The sequence below is a fragment of the Octopus sinensis genome, linkage group LG7, assembly GCF_006345805.1.
Source record: "Octopus sinensis linkage group LG7, ASM634580v1, whole genome shotgun sequence".
NCBI classification, from domain to species: domain Eukaryota; kingdom Metazoa; phylum Mollusca; class Cephalopoda; order Octopoda; family Octopodidae; genus Octopus; species Octopus sinensis.
Genome location: NC_043003.1, coordinates 89620220 through 89630987, shown reverse-complemented (window position 1 = coordinate 89630987; position 10768 = coordinate 89620220). Strand labels below are relative to the sequence as shown.

General features: G+C 39.1%; 1 non-coding gene across 1 annotated transcript; it reads left to right on the top strand.

The window, feature by feature from the left end:
• The first annotated feature begins 7480 nt into the window (after nt 1-7480).
• Trnar-ccu lies at nt 7481-7553 on the top strand. Its single transcript has one exon. It is a non-coding gene; the product is annotated as a tRNA-Arg (tRNA).
• The last annotated feature ends 3215 nt before the right edge of the window (nt 7554-10768 follow it).

The window sequence follows — 10768 nt, the reverse complement described above, 5'->3', positions numbered from 1 at the left end:
AATAGGAACGAATATACCATATTGGTTTTAATTTAACACTCATAGATGACTAAAAAACTTCATTGCGAACTTAGAATTAAATTCTTCTTTTTTATAATATTCTCCAATACTAAATAGTATAAATCCTATGTCCCTAGGGAAACTATCTGGTTCACCTTGATTATCTCACTTCCATTTCTTAATATATAATTAACCTAAGATATTTTTTACCTAACTAATTAACCGTATCCGCAGGTAGTAAATATTATTTCCAACAAATCCTATATTTTAATTCATTAATATCAACTCACTATCTATGAAATCTGAATAATTTACTCTTCTAAATTACCTCTCTTCATATTATTAAATCACCTTCTACTAAACCTACGAATATCTTTCTTCTTTGATTTCTCCTCTTCCATCTTTCCTAGTATATATTTTGACCCCTAATATATTCATTTGATTAATAAGGCTTTTTTTCCTCAGTTAATAAGCACTATGCCTACTCATAATAAGTGATAGTCTTTTCTCTAAATTGAATAAATTTTAGATCTATATTTTTTCCTTTATTCTAACGTGTCAAAGTACTCGGAACCTATAGGCTGATTGTTGTGATGATGTGCATAGGTTTTATAAGGTCTCTGCATTCTCTGTGAATGTTATTGTAACCACTTGACATTGACCTCGTTCTCCTAACGCCAAATCTGTTCATCAAATAGTAGTATTTGGCATTGTAGTTGTGACAATCCTGTTCTCTACATAAATTCCTTTATATGGAACTCTGACATCCCCTGATAATGCCATCCCCCTAGAGTATTCAAAAATTTAGTTAAAAATATTAGTAAGAGGATTTCTAGCCTCTCCTCTGATAAGTACATCTTCAATAGCGTTGCCCCAGTTTATAATAAGGCTTTAAAAGATAGTGGTTTTAGCGAAAAAATAAAATATATACCCGTTACTAGCCCAACAGTAAGGAAAAGGAATAATAGAAATAGGAAGGTCATCTGCTTTACACCCCCTTACTCATCCGAGGTGGCCTTCAATATAGGTAAATATTTCCTAGCACTGATAGATAGACATTTTCCAGTTAACCATGCTTATAGGAAACTCTTCAATAGACACAATTTAAAAATTAGTTTTAGTTCCACTACCAATTTTAAAAACATAATCAAACATAACATACAAAAAACACAACAAGAAAACAGCTGTTCATGCTATTTTCTTTCTTGCTTTTTTTCATTATTTAAATCCCTGAAGGGAGTTTTGTCTCCTAATTGCGTAGATAATCGCAATACATTGAAGTTTTCTCCTCACTATATTACATATATGAGGCTCTGGTATATAATATGTCGCACGTTCAATTGCTCTGAAAAATTATGCCGGCTATGTGGTGTGCAGGGGTAGTAAAAAATTAATAGTAATATATCGACCCAATTAAATAATTGATTGCTATCATATCAATTAATTGCAACTAACTGCAGTTAATTGCAACATTGTCAGCGAAAGGTTTTGAAATGGGTCATGCTTCATTCGATGTTCAATTATTATTTGAAGCATTGTGTTGACGCTTTGTTCTGACTGCTGAGAATGATTCACACATTCTGTCGTGCTTAGGAATTGACTATTGTGTATGTTGTCAAGTGTTGATGCTTGATTCGGACTGTTCAGATGAATACATATTCTACCATGCTTGGAAATTGCCAAATAACCGCTGTCGAGTGTTGGTGCTTGGTTAGGACTGCCGAGAATTATTCATACATTCAGTCGTGTTTGGAATTGGCTATTTTATATGTTGTCAAATAATCACTGTTGAGTGATTCTTGGTTCTGAGAATGATTCACACAATCTTCGCCTGCAACGCGGTTGTATTTTGAATTCCGCTCCAACATCTTAACTGAATCAGACTTTCATCAGTGGAGTGACGAAATATCTTCTGTTTTAAACTGTGGCGAAATACCATTTATTTTAAAATAACCCATGCCGTGTGAAAACGAGCAAATCGTCAGAAAATATTTTAACCATACAGACAGTGAACATGTATAGAAATGAAAGTGTGGAAAAAAGTAGATCCAGAGAAAAAGAATTGGATGGACTAATTTTATGAATCATATAAAAAAAGCAGCATCCAGAGTGTTCTACTACACAAGTAACTGGACAACCATCTTTATCGAGTTTTCTTTCACTAAGAAGTAGTTTGGTCAGTCGCTCGGCCTTAAATGTTTATGGTTGGATTGAGTGGGCATGTGTTGGTTTAAAGCCGTTTTCCTTTACTGAAGACCCACTGACTTGAAGGTACACAAACTTGGGAAGTATGACAAATGTGACCTTAAAGAAATACATGGAAAAACTTACTCAGGAAGTGGAAACGAAAATATCTGATGAACTTCCCAGTAAATTTTCGTTGGACTGCGTCGAGACTTTTTTCATCGTATTTATGCAATTATCAAAATGACTATAGTACTGTTTGCTGGCATTTTCGCCTTATGGTAAAATCATTCACTGCTCTTGATTATGTCGAATTTATAGAGTATGTGTTATGTATCTGTAACAAAAAATTTAGAAAATGTAGCTATCACCGGAGATAATACTGAAGTGAACAAATCTGTAGAACGACCGTACGAAAGGAGATGGTGACGAATGAATGACTCCTTTAAACACCGCATGGTCGCCTTACAATAAAAGCCAAAATATGGATAAATGAATACAAGTGCCAAAAGGAATAAGGAGAAGACGACACAACCGTTAATGTTAAGAGAAAGGTTTTATTCAGGTGTTGACATGTGGGTAGCAGACTGTGTCTGTGAGTGTGACATAAGTGCGTGTCTGTGTGTTCGTGTCATAAGTACTTATAAGAGAACAATAATAGACAGGCCGTCAAATATACATAATGTGTAAATGTGTACAAACAAGATGTATGCGTATGAGATAAAATACAGAGCACAGAAATGAGTCTATCAGGACGCTAGAAGAAGATCAGACACAAGGTGGAGATAAATACCAGTTCGTATTAAGTAACACAATAGTTAATTCTGTAACAGAAGTTGAGGCTACAATTGCAGAGCCGGTTGAACACATGTCGTGTAGCGGTTGTGGCTGCTATGCTGTGCCGGGTTACTTGGTACAGAAGGTTCTCGCAGGTTGAGCTAGCTGTTAACCTTGATGAAGTATTCACAAACAGCGTGAAGTTAAACCCGGGCGATGTTGCTGTGTACGTATTGATGTTGGTGGCGTCGATAAGATAAAGGTGACGGTGGTGGAGGCTACGTTAAGAAGAAGGCAACGATGGTGAAAAGTCCTGAAATGCTGCTAGTGTTGGTGTCGTGGTCGCTGGAACTGGTTGACTCGCTGGAACATGGCTGAGTGCTCTGTGGTCAGAGGTTAGTCCTTAGAAGGACAAGAAACAAAGACAGCTCGATTCGATGAAGCACTGGGTTTTATAAGAAACTAGAGGCTCAAACGAGCTTTAGAAACACAGCGTCACGGGACCTTATCAGAAGGTTACGATTGGTTGGTTTGCACATTGGCGCGAAATAAAGCAAGAGTTAAACTGCACCAAAACAAACCAATCAGAGTAGTGGACACAACTGGGCCTAAGGGGCCGAAAGCTATCTGTTATCTGCTACGTCCGTATTTGTATTATATATATCAGATAGAGAGGATTTCACTAAGGTACGCTACAAATCTATAACGAATTTGTGTAGAATACCATTGATTGGATGTACCTGTCTATCTAACTGTTTCTGCTTATCTCGACAAGCAGGAACTTGTGCTTGATAAAATTAATATGTTGATGGGTAAGCTAAAATCATCAAAATTTGCGGGTAAACTTCGGGGGAATATCGCTTTTGTATCCTATACAAAGAAATAAAACCTGTTGGTCCAGTACTTATGAAAGGATTGAGAGGTACATCCAACTCAAACCGTTTTTAGACTCTTTTCAAGGCGATCCAAAGTTGGTTAATTATCTGTTGACTCCATGCGATTGTAATGATCTGCAGACTCTAAAAGACAATTAAGGAAAGTTATGCTCAGCAACAGTCGCCTTGCAAAGAACAGAAATAGATTTAGGAGATGCTCGAATTCTTTTTGACGAAATCCTCGCATTGTATCCTTACAAAGGGTTTTTTAAATATTTGCTTCCATCGGCAGGCATTGTGCACAGCCAAAATTTTGATAGTGGAGTTGTGAAAACTTTATAACTTGCTGAAGCAGATCTAACTACAAATGAAGTAGCTGCTCTACATTAGCTGAAAGTGGTGACAGACACGTTACAACAGTCTGATTTACTTGTAGAAGATGATGATTTTGCTTCAGTTTGTTTGAAAAAACTCAAAACAGTTAAAACTCCTCCTCAGCAATATCTGAACTGTAGATTTTTGATACCAAGGTCCAATATCTTGGAACGTTTCTTCAGCTCAGCAGGTTTCGGCAATACTTATCACCAATGAATTTAGAAATACAATTATTTCTAAAAGTCAATCGCGCTTTCTGGGATAAAGAACTAGTTTCAGAAATCTGCAATCGTTCATGATCTTTTGCTAAATTAGAACATTTTGTGCTACTCGTTTGAGAAACTCTTTCAGTTAAAGACTTTCAGTTTATTTGTTTTTCAACTACTGTACAATGTAGAGTAAACATGTTTGTTCCCTATTCTAAATCAATAAAACTGAACTTTGAACGTTTTCTGATAATAAAGTCTTTTGAAACTATAAGACGTGCCTTTTATTTAACCAAAAATAATACAACACCCGAGAAAATACCTGAGAAAATACCAACACCACCAACAACAACAAGAACTAAAGGAACAGAAAAACAAAAAAAATATACAAAAACTGATTCCTCATCCCCTATATCGCACTCACCACACACAAACACTCAACAACCAACAGCAACGAAAACAACAACACAACCACTTACACAGACATACATAGAAGCCTACAACATACCCCTACCCCCTTCTGATTCCTCAGAAAATTCGTCGGAAGACGAAACCAGCGAGAAAAGGCAAATAGCTAGAAAAGGAAGGAAAATAAAGAGCAGAAACACAACCAAACCAAGTGCAAACACAAACAAAGTAGGGGAAAATACATCTCTCGAAGACATTTCAAAACCCACCGCAAACAACAGCCACACCAACACCACAAAAATATATACAGCAAACATGCTCACAGCTATAGACACCAAAAATATAAATTTGGTGGAATACATCAAATCAAAAACAAACATAACAGAAGATGACATAAAAACAAACAATCACCCATACACAACACCACCGGATCACATCAAAATACTACATATATCCAGAAGTCTGCACCATACACTAAAAGGCATTTTCCCCAGTGCGGTTAGTACATGCCAAAAATACCTCACGAAGAAACTTTACTGGGATCTCCTCGAGGACAAACCAAAGGAGGAGAAAGCAAAAACTTTCGAGCAGTAAGTAACCCTCTGTTCCTTTCGCTTGTATTTTAATTCACTAGGATTATGATCAAGATTGGTTGTGTAAATGCGCGTGGCTTGGGGTCTCCTTGGAAACAAGGGTACCTCTTAAATTACATAAAGTCACACAAGTTAGAAATCATAGCCATAAGTGAAACCAGACTCCACAATCCGCGGGCCCTAAAGACCATGTTTGGCGGACAGTTCAACATTTATTTTCCCCCCTGTCCGCCAAGAATGGGCGGTAGTGGCACCACGATACTTTTTCGCAAGAGTCTGGATCTCAAAGTAAAGACAATATTCGTAGACCCGGAGGGTAGACTGGTCGTCCTGGATGTCGACGGCAGCAATGGGTGCGCTTTTCGACTCGTATCAGTCTACGCACCGCCTTTAACAGGTCGGGCGGATTTCTTTCAACGTCTAGAAGTATTCTTGGGAACGTCACGTCCTTTACTCTTAGTAGGGGATTGGAATGCTATCTTGGACACACATGTAGACTGCGTGGGCAGAGATAGGAATAGACGGGGATGCAAATGCCTCAGAGACCTGCTCAGACGTTTTCAACTGTCTGAAAGGTACCGACTCGACCACCCTAATGCGTCAAATGTGGACATGGAGTAACCGCATCGGGTCGTCGAGATCGTATCTAGATAGGATACTGTGTAGAACAATAGATAGAGATAGCGTAGGATGTCCACAATTCTACATAGTCAGCTACACGGATCACAAACTTGTGACATGTACGCTAGACTTAGGTAAGACACGTAGGCAGGGTCCCGGATACTGGAAACTAAACGCGTCTTTCCCATCGAGACAGGTTTTCAGAGACCGGATTAGCACACTAGTAAAGAGGGCTTTGGCGGGAGCCATCATCAACAACAAATGGTGGTTTGCTCTCAAGAGAGCAGTAAAAGCAGAAGCGATTAGGTACAGCAAAGCACTAGCCATGGATAGAAACAGAGTAGAGGGTGAGCTAGTTAAGAAGCTAGAAGAGGCAATTAGAAGCGGCATCGCATCCGACGTTTTGGCGGCGAGGTTGGCCCTCGACCAACACTTCAACGCCAAACACGAAGGGTGTGTCGTGTTTGGCGTTGAAGTGTTGGTCGAGGGCCAACCTCGCCGCCAAAACGTCGGATGCGATGCCGCTTCTAATTGCCTCTTCTAGCTTCTTAACTAGCTCACCCTCTACTCTGTTTCTATCCATGGCTAGTGCTTTGCTGTACCTAATCGCTTCTGCTTTTACTGCTCTCTTGAGAGCAAACCACCATTTGTTGTTGATGATGGCTCCCGCCAAAGCCCTCTTTACTAGTGTGCTAATCCGGTCTCTGAAAACCTGTCTCGATGGGAAAGACGCGTTTAGTTTCCAGTATCCGGGACCCTGCCTACGTGTCTTACCTAAGTCTAGCGTACATGTCACAAGTTTGTGATCCGTGTAGCTGACTATGTAGAATTGTGGACATCCTACGCTATCTCTATCTATTTTGATAGTGGACCTTGGTTTCAATAAATTATTTACAACCCCTGGTGCTGGTGGTGGTGGGGGGGTATGTGTGTGTGTGGAGTACATTGGGTCAGGTAGAGCAACAACAGCAAAAGACAAGAGCAACAGCAACCAGTCAATGTGATTCTCCGTTGTCGTAGGAACTTGCTAGAAACAACAGCCAAATCTCTCGCAAATCACACCTTACAACTATAGTATGAAAACGAAGCAACAGCAGCAGCAGTAGCAGTTGCCGTAGCAGCAGCAGCAGTAGTAGTAGTAGTAGTAGTAGTAACAGTGAAAAATGTAGACTTAAAAAATAAAAAAAATGTCTGATGAGACGTGATGGTCATGGTTAGAATGTCTTAGATCACACATCTAGTAGTTCAGAGCTGATTCAGTGCTAAACAACAACTACTTCTGCAAGTATGACGAGACGACTGCTGTTGTTACTGCTACATCTGCATCAATGTTGTAGAACTAAATGCAACTGCAGCAACAAACCAAACAACTGCACACAGACGCAATACTCAGTGTAGAAATTTGTTATATTAAGTATTTTTTACCCATTTAGCACTGGGAGCCTCTGTGGCCCAATGGATAAGGCACCGGCCTCCTAAGCCGGGGATTGCGGGTTCGAGTCCCGTCAGAGGTATAGGGACATATATTTTTCGTCATTTTTTTTTCTTCAATTCATTTTCTTATCTGAACTAGGTGAGATTAACACATTCCTTTCCTTTCGATTTCCGTTCCATTGAATCTCATCTAATTTTGGATCATAAAAGGTGAGGTAAAATATTTTTCGTTCATTTATTAAACATTGTAAAGCAATGAAATCTTCCGTAGTAGTAACTAACCACACAGAGAACGATGTTTCCCAAGAAAAGTTAACTATTGAGATAAACTCAGGTGAGAAGTTCTAATGTCCCAGTTACCTCTAACAGGACTAGGATCCGCAGTCGGAGGCCAGTGCTTTAATCAGTGGATTATAGGGGTTTACAACTGTGAGCATTCAAAACTACTTGAAACATTTTTCTGTGATACACATTATCGTCTTTCTCAGATATAATCGGTTATTCTGCTGCAGCAGCAGCAGCAACAGCAGCAGCAACAGCAGCAGCAGCAGTAGTAGTAGCAGCAGCAGCAGCAGCAGCAGCAGCAGCAGCAGCAGTAGTAGTAGTAGTAGTAGTAAGTCACAATGGAGTTAATAATACCCTAAAAAACAACTTCGCATTTGAAATTTTATTCACTTTTTCAGGCTTATTTGCAATAATTTGACAGATTTTTTGGTGAGAACTATGGACTTCAGTGATTTTTTTATTAATATAATCTTCTTATCAACCTGCTAACATATATTTGTAATAATGTCTTTTTTGTATGCATGTATGTATGCATGCATGTACGTATGCATCAATGTATGTATGTATATATGTACGTATGTATGCATGGTTGCAAGTATGCATGCATGTATGCATGTAAGTATTCGTGTATGTAAGTATGCATATATGTATGCATGTATGTATGTGTGTAAGCATGCATGCATGTATGTATCTATATAAGTATGCATGCCTGGATGCATGTATGCATGCTTGTATGTATGCATGCATGTATGTATGTATGTATGCATGCATATATGCATGTATACATGTATGAATGTATGTATAAACAATTGGATCATTTCCATCAGGTGTGTCTCAGACGGATCTATGGCATTAAGTGGAAGGCCCGCATCAGTGATCTTGAAATATTGGAAGGCTCTCGGTGTGAAAGTATAGAAGCTCCTGTGTTAAAGCAAAGGCTCAGATGGAGTGGTCATCTGGTCAGGATGAAGGATTCAAGGATGCCAAAGCAACTCTTTTATGGAGAGTTAGCTAAAGGAGAACGACCTCCACATAAACCAAAATAGAGGTATAAAGACTTGCTGAAGGCTTCCTCAAGAGATGCTTGCATCTCTCCTGACACATGGGAGGGCATAGCTATTGATCGTAGCAGGTGGAGAAGGATTGTGCACGAGGGGACAGCTACTTTTGAGAAATCTCGAGGTGCACGTGAGAAAGTAAGGAGAGATGTCAGGAAGGGCTTCGCTGTTACACTTCCAGATGGGAAGGGTCTTCCTATGATACTGACATGCAGTGTTTGTGCAAGACCCTGCCTCAGAAAAGCTGGACTCAAGATTCATCTTCGTAGTCATAAAGCGAGACAGATGAGAGACAACCTGGCCACTGGTGGTGGTGTTACACACCACACTAATCATATCTGTCGGGTATGTGGAAGAGAATGTAATTCGGCAGGAGGACTTAAACGACATGCAAAGGTACATGAAGCCCAGTTACATCTACAGCCGGCTATTACCAGTGAAGGTTTTAGTTGCCAATTCTGTACAAGACATTGTAGATCTTTAGCTGGGCTAAAAAGTTACATTCGATCACAGCACCAGTAACAGTTAAGCTTCGTGCAATGACCATACTCGATAACAAGGGGGCAGCCATAATGTATGTATGTATGTATGTATGTATGTATGTATGTATGTATGTATGTATGTATGTATGTATGTATGTATGTATGTATGTATGTATGCATGCATGTATGTAGGTATGTAGGTATGTAGGTATTATGTATGTATGTATGTATGTATGTATGTAGGACTGTATGTATGTATGTATGTATGTATGTATGTATGTATGTAGGTATGAATGTATGTATGTATGTATGTACGGATGTCGGTATGCATGTACGTAGGAATGTATGTATGTATGTATGTATGTATATAGTTATGTAGGTATGTAAGTATGTATCTATAAATGTATGTAGATATGTAAGTATGTATGTATATCTGTAGGTTGGTATTTAGTTATGTATGTATGTATGTATGTATATAGGTATGTCTGTATGTAGGTATGACATATGTACGTAGGTATGAATGTACGTATGTAGGTATGTATGTATTGGTAACATGTAACCCAGTACAACCTGTTGCATGGTCGGATCGTCGGCGACTAAACCGGCAACCCCACCAAGCTTGCTTGGTGAGGAGAGTGTTTATTGGACACCCTGCGGGATGAAAAACAAAACCCGTCAAAGGGCGGAGGAACTCTTGAGAGTCAACGGCCATCCAATAAATGTCTTAAGGATGTATCATGCGCGCAGGGACATAGAAATAATCGGACTGAATACCCGATCACGCGGTTAAACCATTGGGACATCCCTCTAGGAGAAGGTAACTCAGGTAACTGAGATAACTCTGACATAAAACTGCGGCTCAGTGGTTACAGATGATGTTGACCTGTTCTTCTTTTCGGATTATGGCTGCTCTTGCTTAGTGAGTGGGATTGACTCAGTGCACGGCCTTTCCTCACTTTAAAAAAAATCTTCTTGCACAGGCATTGCACGATAACAACATTGATTAAGCTTCGTGCAATGGCCATACTCGATAACGAGGGGGCAGCCACCATGTATGTATGTAGGTATGTAGGTATGTATATATGTAGGAATGTATATATGCATGTATGTATGCATTCGTGCATGCATGCATAAATGCATACATACATGCATACATATATACATACATTTTTATGGCTGACCCCTCGTTATCGAGTATGGCCATTGCACGAAGCTTAATTGTTACTGATGCTGTGATCGAATGTGACTTTTTAGCCCAGCTAAAGATCTACAATGTCTTGTACAGAATTGGCAACATGTAGCCATGCAGGCATGCATACTTATATAAATACATACATACATGCATGCATGCATACATATATACATTCATACATGCTTACATGCAAGCATTCATACATACATGCCTACATACCTACATACATACACATAAACATAAATACGTACATGCATGCATGCATAAATACATACAAA